An 18,110-nucleotide genomic window follows, 5' to 3' on the forward strand; every position below is an offset into this window, starting at 1 on the left:
GCAGAAAGCCCGATGCGGGGCTCCATCTCAGAAACCTGGGACCATGACCTGAGCCGAAGGCAGAGGCTTTAACCCACTGAGCCACCCAGGTGCCCCTAGACAAACTTTGTTATTAATCATCCTAATTCTGCTCCTGTTGTGTTACATTGGGGAAAAATAGTTGTACAACGGGCAAGTACACTCCTAAACAAAATGCTCGTCTTTTTCTTAAGAGTCAAAACGGAAGACTAATAAAGACCATTTAAAGTAAAAGGGCCCATTACTCCTCAGTTTTATATGAGCTTACATGCTTTCACTGTGCAGAGTGTGTTATTAATTTCACATGCCAGATTCATAGGTTTCTGCAATACCAGGTTTGATGTATTCATTATCGGCACTCAGTACATTAATTCACGCTGAAGTCCGGTAAATCAAAATTATACCATCTGGCTTCCTGTTCTTAATGATGAATTTGATGTAGGGGTGATTAAGATTGTTAGGCTTTTGAATTTTAATGTAAAAATTAGGGGATTAAAAAGGCATTTAGAAATGACCAATAGTTAGAATAAACTTACTGACAGGATCTAATTTGTGTACTTGCTAGTAAAGCTCCATTTTAATTAGCAGCCACAGTCTTTCAGCACAAGCTCAAAGAGACAGAAGTTTAGTGATTAAGAAGATGAAGCTGTTAAATTGATAAATTGACCTTGAAATACTTGTAACTGTGGGGGACGGCCCAGTAACTCAAATTGTTAGTGTGTTGTATTGCCACGTAGGGAACGGAGTCCGAGAGTGACCCCAGACATGAAATTTTGCTGCTTCTTTCTTGTTCTTTCTTCTCTTAAGGGGATTGATTTGCCCTCTCCATCTTGGGGCCGGGGGGCTGAGGAGCAGAGATAAACAGACACGAAAGCCTGCAGCTCTGTGGGTTGGCCCCTATGGTAGTGGGAAGGTGGAGATTCCATGAGGGTTTCAGCGCTCCTTGACAGGCGGCATTTGTATACGATGTCCAAACTGGAAAGCATGGTATGTACAGGTCTTCTTGGTTTCCTGAAACAATGGTGCTGCGCCCAGACAGTGAGATCCTCAAGCAAGGCACTCAGGAAATCTGGAGCAAGCCACCAACACTCTTCCTTCAACACCATGTTTAAGAAAACAGCAGCAGCAGCAACAACGTGGAAATGGAGTAATTCTAAATATCCGCAACCCGGAGCACGTATATAACACACCATCATCGCACTCAAACTTGACACGAGACTTCTTTTAATTGAAAGACCAATCTGACATGGATGTTCCTTTGACAGTTAAAATTACCTCTGATTTGAACAAAAGCATTGGAAATGTTACACCGAACTCATCACACCTTTTCTGCATAAAGAAGTTTAATAGTTAAAACAAGTTAAGAAAGAATAGACTCCTAATGTAAAATATTATTAGAATAATATAAAGAAACATCCTCATTTTTTTTCCAAGACAGAAAGCTAAAAGTGCAAGGAGCCATGCAATGAAAAAGTACGGTTGAAAATAAAATTATTTCCTGAGAAGAAAAAAAAAAAGTACTACCTTGTGCAGTCTCGTAAAATGTGATGCTTTAGTTCCTATGAAATTAATAAATGTAGTCACTAATGCACTAAAATAAAATACAGTCAGAATGACTTACATCAGAAAACAAGTACATCTGTATATATCAACAATTTGAAGGATTCCGATTCCTGGCAAGTCAAGGAATATTTTAAATCTTATATTTTAGAGGAAATCGAATCTTGACTAACCACTGCAATTTATGTCATTTTAAATAAGATATATTTGAATAAGTATATTTTTCATGCCCTAAAAAGACTGATGTCTTCTTTTATAAGCTCATCCTGTGACACACTTGAGTAGGTAGGTATATTGATTTTTTTTTCTTTTTCTGATGGCAATGAAGTGTAAATGGAAAATATCAGACTTGGCAATCACTTAAACCATGTGAAAATTTCAGAGTGAAGGCTATTAGAGTCACTTTGTGATCTCCCCAGATGACCAGAGTGGGGGGAGGAAAAAAAACATTTCTACATTTCTTCAGATCCTTTGTGTGACAGCTAAGGAGAATAACATTCTTTCTAATATGCCAGTTTTCGTCTCTAGTTGAGAATAACCTCAGTGCTTTCTTATGTCACTGGCTGAGAGAAGATGAAAGACCCAGCCTTGTGTAAATGGCTTTGTCTAACCATCAGTCTTTAGCTCTGCATGGCAGCTGTACTATTGACATTAGCTTGTGCACTGGGTGAAATTGAAGTGAGTTAAATGTGACCTTGGCTTAGTTGTTGAAGTAGAAATGAACTCTACTGGGAGTGAAAAAAAATAAGACCAGTTTCTCTAACTTCATTTTTTCTTTAATGAGTTTAACAGCACTCTTAGGATTTGATACATTTTATAAAAACGCTTTTATTTCCTTTTCTATTATACACTGTGTAATCAGCATTTAGTAAGGTTAGCTTGCCCTTTTGTTATGAAATTCTGGTTTCAGGTATTTTTATGCCACATTCTAAAAAAAAAGGGCACATTTATTTTCCCTCTTCACCTCCATCCCCCACCACCCGGCTTATTGATCACAACCCTTAGAAATGGACTGAAGGTTCTCATGCATACAGGTTCATCGACTTGAATAATGAATACCAGGCCACTGAAAGAGTGTAAGTGCCCAGTGTTCTTGATGACATTGCATTGTCCACTGGGTTACATGTGCACCCACCAGACCCCCTGCTGGTAAATCAGGAGCAGTGAACACTTGAGACTGCAGGTAGAGGGAACATGCTAGAACATGTGTAAGGCTGAGCTCCTTTGTTTTCAGATGCAATATAAATAGTGTTTGTATCAAAAGAACATAGAGTTGATATTTTTTTAGGTGGAGATTATTCAGAAAGTCTTTGAAGTTTCATTTCTATTTTGAACATTCCTAACTCGTGTTCCACATATATGTTAACTACATGGTTTTATGTATATATGCATTCCTATGTGTGCATATGTATGTACAGGTGAGTATGATGTATGTACATATATATTATTTTAGCTTATAATAATGGTACATGAGCAACAAATCAGAGGCTTTAAGTTCAGTTTCTGTCATCAGATTCATCACGAAGAAGCTTATGATGGGAATATTTGAATTAATCTGTCCAATGAACTTGAGCAAACATGGTCCGAACTCCTTATACTTTGCAGTTCCTGTTTCACCAGAAATGCTTTTCTGCTACTGTGCTATAGAGGAATCACTGTTGGGTGTTACTGGAGCCTGCACTCTTGGCTTCTTTATTTAATCATCTTTATACCAGTTTAATGCTCTAGTTTTCTTTCCCTTGGTTGTTTTGTGGGGAATAATTCCTCCTCCAAAATATCCATTCTAATCCTCCGAATATAGTACAATATATAGCAAAAGGACTTTGCAAATGTAGTCAAGACATGGATCTTGAGATGTGGAAGCTATCCTGGATTATCTGCAGGGACCCTATGTAATCATAAAGTTACCTATCTGAAAGAAATGGGAGGTCAGGGTCAGAGACTGGAAGGTCAGGGTCAGAGACAGGGTAAGAGACAGAGAATAAGAGGTCAGAGAGAAGCAAAGAACACACTGGGCCAAGGGGTGCGTGCAGGCTCTAGAACCTGAAAAAATTCAGAGGGGCATGGATTCTCGCCTTGGGTTTCCAGAAGAAATATCGCCCTGTCAAAAAAATGTTTAGACTTCTGACCTCCAGAATCAGTAAGAGAATACATCTGTGTTGTTTTAAACCAGTGAATTCGTGGTAATTTGTTACAACACCATTAAGAAACGGATATACTGATGCGTGTACGTTTCAGTTTCTGTACATCATAATACACACCATGGCATCGTTATCAATTATTTAAGTAATTTCTTCATCACTTCCCATTTTCTCATAACTTTTGTGTTCAAGTAGGTAAGTATAAAACTGGTGCTTATCATGTTCAGGAAGTGTTCAGCAATATTACAGATTTCAAAAAAGGACTCAGAGCAGTCTTTAGAAATAGATGGCACATTGGGAAGCTTGCAGGTAACACCGCGTGGATTTAACTGCGAAAAGAAAATGTTGGAACCGCCCGCAGAAGTCAACATGGTACAAATAGAGAAGAGGGAAAGATCTTCGCTTGAATAAAGTGTTGTGGGAAGACACCATGATGCACAGTTGGCCAGATGCCAGTACTTCCAGTGTGGAGGGTCAGAAATGGTCACAAGGAGGCCTTTTAGGCAAAACAGAAGGGGTGCGGAGCCAGGATCTTGGTGACTGACCCCAGCCTAAAGGCTGCTGCCTCATGCAAGGGTCACCCAGGGTCAAAAGAGAAGTATAAGCATGGATTTCAAGGCTAGAGTTGGAGAGAACTTCTGCGCTTATGCCCATATTTGCCTGGAGATTATATAATGAACTTGGAGATAAACCGACACATCTGGAGTTCAAGCTCTTCCGTTGGGACTGTGGTACCTTTGGTGTGACTATAATCCACCGCTCAGGCTAAATTGGCAGTGCTCTTCCTCCCCACCCCTGCTGAGGACTGAGCCTCAGCTAGGTGTCTTGGCAGGACCTGCTGAGCAAGAACTTTGGATGTTTAAGCGGACGCACACACCGGAACTCCAACCTGCGCCTTTGTGAGCGAGCGCGCTTGAATTCACAAGTCACCCAACCTCCGGGACCTCACTTTTCTCTCTCATGAATGAGGCTGATCACGCCGACTTCCTAAGATTCTTACCGCGGTTAAATGAGATAAGGTAAGAAAAGTATCCAACAGTGCTTGGCATGTAGGAGATGCCCAGTAAGTCTTTTTCTCATGTGTTCTGGGTCTCAGTTAAAAGTGAGGGGCGATGAGCATTCTGAATTATCTATGTGGCCTGAGGTCGGCTGTTCGTCCAAAGTACCTTATCTTGAATTTCTCCAGTTTTCCACAGTCTTTAGTCATCCCATTTCCTCCTTCACCATCATCTCTATTTATCCAGCAGTCTGAAGACCCCTACACATATTTTACATTGCCCCGTTCTTTTCTGGAATCATTAGAACAGAACCACATTTACAACATTCTTGATTACTCTCCTCCAGTCCCATTTATGGAAGGGAGAAAAGAAATCAAATTTATTTGATGTTTGCTTCATCCCCGCTACAGTGTCATGTATTTTCACACATGCTAGAATATCGTATGCATATGTTATATATGTGATCCACTTTAAGCAAAGAAGCTATCAAATGCATATTTATATGGCATTTAAACTAGTAGATAAATAAGTTATACTACCGGGTGACCAGGCCACACACTGTTTTTGATATTTTCATAGAATCTTATCAGTTACTCTCTAGATAGAAAAGTAAAAAAAATAAAAAATAATAATTTTAAAAATAAATAAAACACAATCATGAAATCCTCTCTGAAAATTAATTAGAATAAGTTGATTGTAAAATGGTTTTAGGAAAGAGAATATATTACTAGAGTGCCAAGATATCAAAGACATGAATTTAAAATGAAGCCACATATAACTCGTGTAGTCATTTCAACATTCGGCTGACATAATTTGGATACTCATTTATCATACAGATGATAGGAATGAAAAATTTTCAACTGCTGTGTGTGTTGTGTGTGTGTGTGTGTGTGTGTGTAGATATACACATATATATATGGTGTGTATATCTATCTATGTATGTGTATACATATATATGTGTGTGTGTGTGTGTGTGTGTATGTATTTGTGCAAAGGATCAGTGTAATGTTTTTTTAACCCTCCAGAGTGAACTTCACTCCTAGAAAGCATATGTATGGGTGGGGAGGTGGTATCAAAATAACTCCGAGACTTTTCAAATTATACCCCTCTCACCCGTATTTTGATTAATTCTTTCAGCAGAAGAAATATCTGCCCTTTCTCTGAGGAGCACACCAGGAATGTCCAGAGAAAGGCACGTTTCAAATTATTTATATCCCTCCTCAACAGAAATGGTAAAATGCCCTCTTGGAGTTGCCTGCCCTTCTGGTGTTGAGAATAATTTCTGGGAGATGAGTCACTTCTCCCGATGAAGTATGTTGGCATCTTGCTGATGTGCTAGTAGAGAAAGCTGGCCGGGAACCACTTTGGTAGCCAAGCATTCTTAAATTCTTAAAATTGCCCACAAAATCATTATGAGTTGGAGCAAAAGATGTTCCTGTAACATACACGTAGTAATATGTAATCTAACAGTCCCATTACAGACGCATCTAGTATAAATATACAAATGCAATGTCTAAGCATCAAGTGGAGGTTACACACACACACACACACACACACACAGATACAAACACACATACAAACATATAAACAGAGAGAAAAATTCGATGGCCTTGGAAACATGGTGGTTACTTTCACATACACCACCTGACTTTACTTTTATGAGTTTTACTCTCCCTTGGCAAGCTAACATCACCCTCATATTTTACATAGAAAGAATGACTGACTTGCCTAGTTCATGTAAGTTTAGAGAGAGAAGAAACTGGTTCCAGGATTGTGGTTCCTCATGCTTTGTTTTAGAAGTTCTACGGAGAGCCTCAAAAAGAAGTTGGGAATGGATAGAGCGCTGGGGAACAGACCCGCCAGGTGGGGGGAACCCTGCTTCAAACAAAGCAAGATAACCCAAGAGAAAGAAGAGCAACCACATGTGGACATCTGTATAAATCTAGCAAAAAATGAGTGATGCAGGAAATGGACAGAGCAGGGAAAAAGACAAACTAGAAAAACTGGAATACAGAAATCGAGGCATGCTGAAGTCAGCATTAGGAACATGCTCTAGTTCTAGGGTGGACCGCTGGGTTTAAACCCAACCTTATGGCAGTCTTGGTCAACTCACACTCTCCAGGTCTTCCTTCTTTGGGTACCAAACAAGGATAATAAGGCTCCCATATCAAAGAACAGAGGACTTTAATACAGTATCTGGCACACACTAAACAATAAATAGTATTCCTATAGCTGTTAAGTCATCAAGGAACAGGAGCAGACCAATCTGTCTCTCATATACCCTCAAGGCTCTTGAGTAAGACTGAGTGGGAAGACTTCCGGCACAAGGTGTAAGAAAAAGGCAAAGAGTCAGTCATTTAAACTGGGTACAATGAGTTTGAACTGACGTTGAGTCACCGGAACAACTAACCTGGGGCTTCCTTCCTGCAAAGAGGAATGGTCCCCGGGCTTGCAGGTGAACCTGAACTGGTGGGAGGGTCACGTGGTCCCAAATGTGGGCTGTAGCATCACAGGGCTTGGAAAGGGTTAGTTAGGTTGCTGGAAGTCTAAAATGCTGGGCTAGTTCTCTCAGAAGCTTTTGGAAAATAAACTAACTGAAAGTCTTACTAACCTATTAACTTTAACCGAATCTCAATACTTGTTAGCATCAGAGAAATAGTGCTGTGTTTCTTGCTTTTGGGTCATGTTTTCCATATAAAAACTGGTACTTCTGGAAGAAACAATCCTTCCGTCACACCAAGGTGAGTCATCCTACTATCAGAGTGGCAGAGCAGCGGTGGTTATCATGTGGCAAAGGTCCTGTCACCCTGGGGGTCTGAACTGAATGGAAGCTCTCCCTTGAATGTGGAGGGTTTCCCGAGGGGAAGCCAAAGGGTTCCCCAGATGTGCAGCCACCGTGTCATTAACCACAGTGTCTTCCTGGCATACTTGTCACATTTCTTCCACTCTGTTTTTCGTTTTCCTAGTTATTATCACGTTCTAATGCACTCAGTAGTTTTGTTTGTGTTGTTGTTGGTCTTCTCCCACTGGAATGTGAGCATCCCATGGTCAGGGATCTCTGCTGTTCCGTTCACTCATGTGGAAGTCTAACACCACGGGAGAATGGCTGAACAGAAGAGGCACCCAGCCAAGCTGTGTGGCCTGGCTCACTGACCAAATGTTTAATCATAACCTCTTCCATGTGAGTGAAATCTGCCCAGAGGTTTTGTTTTAACTCTAAAGCCCTCTCTGACTCTGACCTCATTAAAAAAACTTTTATTTTTAATTTTTGAATTAATTTCAGACTTAAAAAAAAGCTGCAAAAGTGGTAGAAAGCATTACTGCTATCCTTCATCCATATTCCCTAAATGTGAATATTTACCACACGTGCCTTGTCATTGTCTCTCTCATGTACACACACACACATGCGCGCGTGCATGTGTTAGTTTTAGCAACATTTTGGAGTAAGTTGTGGACATGTGCCTCTTTACCCCTAAGCATTTCACTGTATACTTCCTAAGATAAAGACTATAACCGTGGTAGAATTATCAAAATCATAAAATGAATAATGATACAGTGTGATTTCTAAGATACCAACTTCATTCAAGTTTCATTAGTTGTCCCATTAATGACCTATGTAGCATTGGCTTTTTTACTTCTCAGACCTAGGATCCAATCCATGATCCTATATTACATATAATTTTCTTATGTCTCCTTAGTCTCCCTTGATCTGGAATTACCTATCAGCAATTCTTCATGTTCTTGAAGCATGAAGTCATTTTGTAATGTTCCTCAATTTGGGTTTGTCTGATGTATATCCCTGACCGGACTCAGGCTATGCATTTTTGGTGAGACTATCTTAAAAACAAACTTTTGTCTCACCTAGTGCATTATATCAGAAGGCATGTGATACTAACAATGATTACTTGTTTAAGGTGGAATCTACCAGGTTTCACCACTAAAATGTTCTTATCTGTCCCTTTATAATGAGTAAAGACCTTGAGGGGAGATCATATGAGACTCTATAAATATCCTCTTTCTCATAACATTCTCATGCTCATTTTTGGGAAGGTTCTATGCATGTGCCCTCTCCGTGAAAGTTTTGACCAAAAACTAGTTTCTGGATATCCGGACTTAGTGTTCTAAGAATAAATTGTCCCTTGACTCACCACTTACATAAAGCTTGTTTAACTTTCCTTCTCACTGCACCCACCTTCTTCATGTTATGGGTGTAAACACTGGAGTACATCTTAGAATAGAGTGACTTGCACAAGGGTAGAGATTTCCAAGACTGTCCTTCATTAAAAAAGGAATATCATTCACGATACCAGAAAATTGGGTCCCACAGAAGCAAATAATTTTGTTTGGACAAAAATACTGCTTTTATTCCTGAGAAAATATTAAATAAAATTCTGAATTTGAGCAATTCATTTGGAGACAACGTTGTAGAGGGGAGATGCATCAATTAAAAAAATTTTTTTTCTTTTTCTCTTCAAAGATATTATTTTTTAGTAATCTCTACATCCAATGTGGGGCTCAAGCTCACCATCCTGAGATTAGGAGCCTCATGCTCTACCGACTGAGCCAGCCAGGCACCCCTCAACCAAAAAGGTTTTAAGGTACATTCCCAAACATTCTTTTTTCTTACTGCTGCCCTGAGAGAGCAACCTAAGAAGGAAACTGTCATTTGCATAACTGTTTGGACATAAGAGAGAAACACAGGTGCATGGGCTTTTTGATGGAGAATCATTTACCAGTCAAATATTAAAAGGTATGAGGAGATCACTGATGAGAGTAAAAATCTAGAGTTCTCATAGGAGAACTCTAAATGTATATAAGTAAATAAAATTTTATATAAGTAAAATTTATATTCAAATTGCCCATCATTAGTCAAACACTGAGCTTATTCAGGCAAAAATTAGTTTGTGGTTCACTGATTGAATTCTCTCCCTCCAGTTCACTGCATAATTGCCTTCTGGCATATCATCCCAGCTCTGAAACTTACCAGAGGAAGGCAAGCTATTTCTTTATGCCTTGGTTTCCCCAAATGGTCGTGTTCGTGATAGTATCTCCATAGTGAAGTCGAAGTGAGTAACGAATGGTTTCATGTACGTAACGTTCTTGGAACAGAGCAAATCAGTCTCTGTACAGGTTAGCCAGTATCATTTTTGAGTTAGTGTGATAGGGGTCTTCAAGACTCCCACCAAATTTGATCTCTCCAGAAGCACTCCCAGGGCTCAGCTTATAGTCAGAACTATGTCTATGATTTATTATAGTGAAAAGATGCAAAAAGCAAAATCAGCAAAGGGAAAAGTTACTTTGAGTAAAGCCCAGAAGAAACTAGACACAGCTCCCATGAGCCCTCTTTCACCAGAATGACATAGCACATACTTAAGTTCCCAGGTATGAGTTGTGACAAAATGAGTCAAGTGTTACCTATCAGGGAAGCCAATGAGAAACTCAGTGCCGGGGGTTTGTACTGGGGACTGATCAGATAGGCAGTTTCTACCTAGCATGTACCCAAACTCCAGAATCCCAGAAGGAAAACAGGTTTCCAGCATAAATAATATTGTTTGCATAAACTATTTAGGCAGAATGAGCACATTCATCAGTTAAGGCTTTGGAAACCCTCTGTATATCCTCAGTCAAGGAGCAGCCTTGCAAACAGGCTTTTCTAAGGATAGCAGTCCTGCTATGTTCGTTCATTTCTGCACAATTCATTAGATACCTCTATCATACTGCTCTCCATGAGGATTCTTGCTCAACACTTAACTAGTCACTTCCCACTGGAAAAGTAATGTGCCATAGAAGCATACATTAAATTGGGTGATATGTACCAAAATAAAAATCAATTGCGCACTACCAGGTGTTACTTCTAGACAATGACTTCATGCAAATATTTTCCACATACAATAGAACCAAGACAGTATAATGATTACCTTCTGCCACAACAACGTAAGGCACCTTTTAGGAAAAGATAAGCTATACTTACGAGCAGGTTGATTTTAATTCTTCAGTCTCTTTCTCTTACATATCCAATTTTCCACTTACACTTTCCACATCCAATTTAAAAACAGGCTCAACTGAGAACTCGGAAGAGCTAATTGTCAGATGTGATCAGAATAGAGAGGTGAGTAAGATAAGGCCTCCAGTATCACTAGTACCAATGGAGGTGTTACAACATCATCTGGAATCTGCAGGAACAGAAGACTCAAGCATTAATATTTGATAACGCATACTATACTTACTGACAAACATACACTAATAGTCTCCAAGCAAAGAAACCAACTATTGCTTATGTGATGGTATAATGAAAGGAGTGTATTTTTGCCTAATTCTAAAAGAGGCGTGTGGTCAGATCAGCTCAGCAAGAATTTATAGAATGCCAGATTTGAACCAAGCAATGATGTCTTGATCCTAAGGAGTTTATAGTCTCTGGGGGAAACAGATATATGACTTTAATAAAATTCAGTAAGGTATAATAAAAGTGCATAATAAAAATACTATTGAAAAGTCTTAGCAGACAAGTTCCAAATTAGGGTATTTTGTTTTGTGAGTTTGAATAAGTCATTTCATCTCTCTGGGTTCAAGTTTCCCCAATTGTGAAATATTATAGATTTTCATTCAGTTTATTTATTTATTTATTTTTAAAATTTATTTGTCAGAGAGAGAGAGATCACAAGTAGGCAGAGAGGCAGGCAGAGACAGAGGGAGAAGCAGGCTCCCCGCCGAGCAAGGAGCCCGATATGGGACTCGATCCCAGGACACTGGGATCATGACCTGAGCCGAAGGCAGCTGCCTAACCAACTGAGCCACCCAGGCGTCCCTAGATTTTCATTCAGATTGTAAGATTCCAATTAAAAGTTTTGCTCTCTTCTTAGCATTTTTAATGGTGGTGAGGGTGGATGACATGGCTACAAGGTCCTAGATCATTTATCAAAAACAATCAAAAATAATCTTAAGATCCTAAGACATTTGAAAAATTGAGAATATTTTCACTCAATGAATTTTGCTCTGAGAAATAGGGGTTTTAAAAATTATTCCTTTAACCTTAGGATTATTCTTAAAGTAATATGATCAGTTATATTGTGGTAGATGTCAATGACAAAGGTGGAAAATAATGTGATTTTTGTCCATTGAAGTATAAAGTAAAAATTGTTCCAAAATCAATTTTTCCTTCCTTGCTTTATTCAAAACTACTGAAACAGCAAGTGGTTTCTGACCTGTAGCAGCCCTTAGTAGTGCCACCAAGATAAAGTAGGAGTCCTTAAATTACTGACTTCAAACTTTATTGAAAACATCACTTAATAATTATTAAGTCATTAGTATAGAGTTTTCAACAGAAGCACCAAAACATCTCACACAGCATTTAAAGATGTAACAAAGTATCCTAGCTGGACAGAATTTTTGCCTTGTAGGTTAAGGAATCATAAGATGTCTAGAAAGCCCAGAGTAAGGCTCAGAGACTTGATATATGGGTATTAATTAGGTCTAAAGAAAGTGTGGAGCCCAGTGAAAGGAGTTACTGCTTTTACTCTGGATCAGAAATGAAGAGCTGGTGGTTATGCAAAAAAAGATTATGCTTATTATAAAATAAAGTTTTATAAACTATATCTCTTGAATTGACTAACCTACACAAGAGCTGAGATTGAATAAAATTATACTTTTTAAAAAACCACATGGTAGGGCGGCTGGGTGGCTCAGGTGATGATCCCGGAACCTTGAGATTGAGCCCCACATGGGGCTCCCGGCTCAGTGGGGAGTCTGCTTCTCCTTCTGCCCCTACCCTGCCCCCCAACCCCTGGCTCATGCTCAGTCTCTCTCAAATAAATAAATACAGTCTTTAAAAATTAAAATTAAAAAAAATGCAAATTAAAAAATTAAAACCCACATGGTAACACTTGGTAAGGGATTGAATCACAGGGCATCCCAACTTGGATTCCTTTCTAACTGGTAGGAACACATTCAAGCAGATGAAAAATAGAACATCTGAAGTTAATTGAATCATTGCCAGGAAAAAGAGGAAGGGAAATGATGATTTTGCACTTTGGACAATATTAACTTTAAGGCCCATTTCATCACTTAATTTCTATGAAATGCTAACTTTGAGAATCCAGAATAATTAAAAATATCACATTAGAATATTATGATGGAAATCACTATAAGGAAGAAGTTAAGTAAGTGTCTATATGGAAGGCATGGAACCCAAAGGAGGTGTTTTAAGCTAGAAAAAAAAGGAGATCAACTCTTGCTATTATTCTCCGTTATTTTTTTTTTTTTCAGTAAAAGTATTGTTATTTACTTATTCTTTCTTAGGCCTCAAATCTCTAACTAAAGGCTTGTTTTTGAAGTGAAATGTTTTCCTCAGATCATTAAAAAGCACTTCTTCATGATGGTTATTGTTCAAAAATAAAGTCAAAAAACATACACTTCTTTATATCATCTTTTTAAAAATCTCATTTCCCAATCTATCAGCTCAGAAACACTATGGAAGCTACTCTTCAACTATGAAGTTCCACCAACATTTTTCATGATTCTTTGCATGTTTCATGATGTTCAATCTTCAAGGATATCCTCAAGACCAATTTAGATAAATGAAATTAATTATAACATATTCCAAACCAGCTTATATTTGATGTTTTCAAATATCTCTCCTATTGAACAGAGAATTGGGGGTAAGGGATTTAGAAATTTGAAATCCAAAGTCAACAATAAAAAAAAAATAGGAAATTTAGCTAAGATAGCTCCCTGTCCATTAAATTAATAAACTTCTTACATCTGCTATCTAGGATATATCCTAGTCAGCTATACCCAGCTAAGTCTCATCAGGTATTTATGATCACATAGATAATACATTCATGGAAGACATTATCTTTGACATCATGAGGAATTACCCAATAATACATTTAAGCTGTCTTTCCAGATTGGTTATGGAATTTTATATGCCCTACATCCTCATTCCCCCAATAGTTAACTCAGTACCATGTATCTCCTAGATAATACTCATATGAATAATTTTTCTCAGCTAAGCCAGGAAATCTTTGTTAATGCTCTTGTTGTTATGTTCCTGTATCTTAAAGCAAGGCAGAAAATAACACAAAAAATTTTTAAACAGTACATATGTCTCTGTCTTGTTTATATAACACTGCCATCCATATTGAGTTACTAACCTCAAACGTTATCATTCAACTATTTCTTCACTGGCATCAGATTTAAGTTTGAAACTTCATAGCACCTCATTCACACATTTAGCCTGCTTTCCTGGTGATACCTTCCTCTCTCTCTCTCTCACATATGTAACTGTTCAACTTACAGACCACAAACAATGTGATCTTGAAATTTTAACAGAAAGGAGGACAAGGTTAGAAAAGATTTATGAGAGTACACATCTTGTCTTAAAAAGATCTAAAAGGAGGGAGAAAGGAGTAACACTCTACTTTAAAAAAAAAGATACACACACAAAGGTAAGAGAAGGAATGGGCAAATATGGATGTTTCCCTGAAAATCAACTTAGGTTAGTAAATATGAAATGGGCCATGGGCAGAAAGGGAAAGGGTTTTCTCGCTTTCTGGGGCCTGCTTTCCAAGGCAGAAAAATATATCAAGATTCTGGAGGTTGAGCTATTAGCTCTGTGTCACAAAATAATGTAAGGAGTGAGGCAGAAATTTCAGGTTAGGTTTGGACTGGCATGGGATTGGTTCCTAAAGATAACCATTTCAAATAACAAGTGTTATTTGTATATGTATACGTATTCATATGTTGCCAATTCCTCCTTAATGTTTTGTTAAATATCAAAACCTGGTTGCTGGGACAATGAAAGCAGTAGCCCATGTCTATGCTTGCGACAAATGGTATCAACTGGGAAAAGTCAGTAAGAAGGGACATGTGGGCATGTTCGCTGCTGCAAGCAGTGAGTACCGGGAAAGATTTGTAGAAAATGGAACTATTATTTGGGTTTCCCAGAAATTATCTGAGGCTAGGTGTCTGAAATAACAACAAACATACTCATGAGATCTTGAGCTAATTGAAATTTTTAGTCACTAAAATAAAAGTACTTACTGCCTTACCTCAAAAACAAATAAAAAACTGAGAGCTGAGCCATCTACATAAGACTTTTAAAATCTAAACAAATTATTATTTATGACTTTCCATTTAGGATTTATCTGTATTCCCTTGTAATCAATGGCACAGCAAATACGTTTAAAGCTAGATATGTCAGAAAACTTTTCAAGTCTATTGTACGTTTTGTTTTCAATGTCTTAAAAAAAGAATTAAATAGCTATTCATGCACTGAACTTTTCTACTTTATAAATAAACAATCTTAGATACATTTTTTAAAACATTCTTATGTAGTTCCCTCTATTATCAAAGGAAGAAGTTCCTATCTTCTTCCACAAGGTGAATGCTTCTATCTGTACTGTATTATACATGCTTTCTTACTTCCTTGCTCACTGTGTCATCAATTATGCACCCCCCGTTTTTTTATTTTTTAACTATTTATTCTCACTGAATCATAAATTTCAGTATTAAACATATTTACATCTTCTCTATTTCAGAAAAAACTATCCATGCCAGCCTTCTATGGGACATACCACCCAACAATAGCAGAATAGTCATCCATCTCAAGCACCCACAGAACATTCCCCAGAATGGACCAACAAGTCTCAATAAATTTAAAGATTGAAATCATATCAACTATCTTTTCAGACCGCAATGGAATGAAGCGAGAAATTAGTAACAAAAGCATAGCAAGTATGAGGAAATTAAACAAGATAGTCTTAATAAGTGGGACACCAGCGTTACTCAGTTTGTTAAGCATCAACACTTGATTTCGGCTCAGGTCATGATCTCAGGATCATGAGATCGAGTCCCACGACAGGCTCCAGATTCTGTGAGGAGTCTGCTTGGTATTTTCTCTCTCCCTCTCTCTCTGCTCCTCCCCACCCTGCTCTCTCTGTCTAAAATAAATAAATAAGTCTTTTTAAAAAGATAACAATAAATGAAACAAAGAAAAATTGCAAGGGAAATTAGACAATATTTTGAGATGAATAGAAATTAAACACCACACACCAAGAATTGAATGTGTTCTTTTCAGCCTGAGTACTTCTGTTTTAGCTGTGTCTTTTATGAACAGTATATAGTTAAATTGTGTCTTGTTAATACAATTATAGTCTCTACTTTTTTAAAGATATAGACCATTTACATTGATATCTACCAACTTACACTGTGCCTCACAGGTCCATGGATCAATGTGAGATCAACTTAAATGAGGTTTCCATTTGCCCCTTCTCCTCCACTAGCCTCCACTATGGATAGGGTACTAGGATAGTGTTTTGAGTCTCCCAATAACCATATCAGCTGGCAATCTCTTTTTCCAGTGTTGAGTTAATCTGGTAAATAGCCACAGGTTCATTCTAGAAAAGATGAGAAGAATATTTGTCATATACTACTGCAGTAGATGTGTTTGGGTTCCTGCTTAAGGGGATCCAGTCTCTCCTTAAATCAGTGCTCTGAGTCAGAAAACTAGTTCAGATCCAAAACTTGTTGAAGGACCCTGATTTTCCATTGCAGCAGCTGAGTTCACCATTCACTTTTTCAGCTCTTAGTCTTTTCCTGGTTACACAGTCAAGGGACACCCTAGACTACTTATTTAAGTAATTCTTAAGAATGGATATTAGATGTCACCATCAGTCCCTTTTGGTCAAGTCATCCAGTTGCCACTCTGGTCTTGCTGTCATCAGTAGTAATTATCTCTGCCTTGTCTCTACCAATAATTATATCTGCCTCTACAATTTTGAATCATTATCCCTATTGTTACTAAACAACCTAATATCATACACTACATGCTACTCTTGGCTCCAGCCCATGGAGGATAGCCACCAAGTTTCCAAAAGAGGCATCCCCTTACCAGTGCCTTTTCTATTAACCTATTGAACTAGTAGAGGGAATCTTTTGGACCATCCCAGGAGATCCAGGGAACGGGTGCCCTGATCTCACATAAGTCCATTTAAAAATGGTCTTTCTCTGAGGCCTCTAACTCTTGTTCAACACTCTGCCAAGGGATCTCCAAGGGATTCTCCTGGCCAGAAGCATTTCAAAGCATCAAAAAGCCACCTGAGCAGCATAAAGATCACTTACCAAAACTTTAAATCCTGCGTCACAAGAGAGTACTCCGACGTTATTGAATATACCACCTCTGCTGTCCATCCACCACCCTCAAGTTCTACTCAACCATACTTTTTTGCAATTCTTGCTGGTATGCATTTTACAATTTGAGGTTATATGCTTTACTTCCTCCCAGAATAGGGCCAGTATTTCTCTGTTTGGGCTATCCTGAGTCCTGCCCCTGGTTATTGGTCTGGAGGCAGAAAAGGCAGGACTACTTCTTGAGGAACACATGTACCACTTCTGAGGCACCTGTCCCAAGTGACATCTCTCCAGGTTCTCCAAGTACAGAAAGCCTAGTGCAAGGTTCAGAAGAATCCATGGCTCAAGATTTTCTGGCTTATTCATCAAATGTTCGCAAGTGAGTTCTGAAGGAACTGCAGCTACATCTATTAAAGGCCCAGATTTTATGTAGGACTGTGAAGGCTGGGCATTGTCTCTCTTGTCATTTTGTTAACCTGACAATTAAGTCCTGGGCCTGGTTTTCATCACTATCTGCTCTACGGCTCTGTGAGATAAGAAGCTTTTTAAACACTGACATATAGACCCTCTTACTTTCACAGCACACCTTAAAATGATAGTTGGTTCACCAGAATCTGTCATTTTCTTTTTTTTGAGGCTCCTAAAGCAGATAACAAAGACCAGAAAGCTCCATGGTTCTTATAATTATCATTGCCCTCCTATCTTTCAAGTGCCATTGGCACTGCATAACCTTCTACTTGCATTTCTCTCTAACCTCCAATGAGAGTCCTGGCACTTTTAACACTACTGCTTGCCAAGGTTATCACAGCTCCACCTTTTCTCATCAGTGACAATTCCAGAAAGTTATCCCAGGCATCTGTGTTTTAGAGTCACCTGTAGTCCCAACTCTGTTAGCCTGTGTTCCTCTTTCATCACAGAGGACAGAATCTGGATTCCTTCTCTTTCTTTGGAAGCAGAGCCTGAAGCACAGACTTGTATATACGCTTGCTTTAGGAGGTGGGGGTTTGAAAATGGAAGCCAATAAGAGTCCATGTCATCAGCGTAGTCATTGCTGTGGGCTGTTGGGATTTCATCCCACTCAGACCTCCTGAAGAGCCACGCAAAAGTTCTTGAGGATTGTCCCCTCCAAGAGGTAAAAGAGGGGAGCATTTATTTAGTAGTTCCTATCTGTAACTGATTAAAGCTTGCTCTTAAACTTCTATCTATGTGAAAACATGTCAGATGGGGATGTGTGGGTATCCTACATCTGGCACTGGAGAAGCCTGGG

The 18,110-nt window shown here is 38.6% G+C and overlaps 1 long non-coding RNA gene across 1 annotated transcript; it reads right to left on the minus strand.

Annotated features, from left to right (window-relative positions):
- Nucleotides 1-1,459: 1,459 nt before the first annotated feature.
- On the minus strand, nt 1,460-17,263 carry LOC125094692 (uncharacterized). Its single transcript, XR_007125657.1, has 4 exons — nt 16,835-17,263; nt 15,920-16,110; nt 10,689-10,890; nt 1,460-5,008 (listed from the first exon to the last, which is right to left on the minus strand). It is a non-coding gene; the product is annotated as an uncharacterized LOC125094692 (long non-coding RNA).
- Nucleotides 17,264-18,110: the final 847 nt, after the last annotated feature.

The sequence above is a fragment of the Lutra lutra genome, chromosome 3 (genome assembly GCF_902655055.1).
Source record: "Lutra lutra chromosome 3, mLutLut1.2, whole genome shotgun sequence".
NCBI classification, from domain to species: domain Eukaryota; kingdom Metazoa; phylum Chordata; class Mammalia; order Carnivora; family Mustelidae; genus Lutra; species Lutra lutra.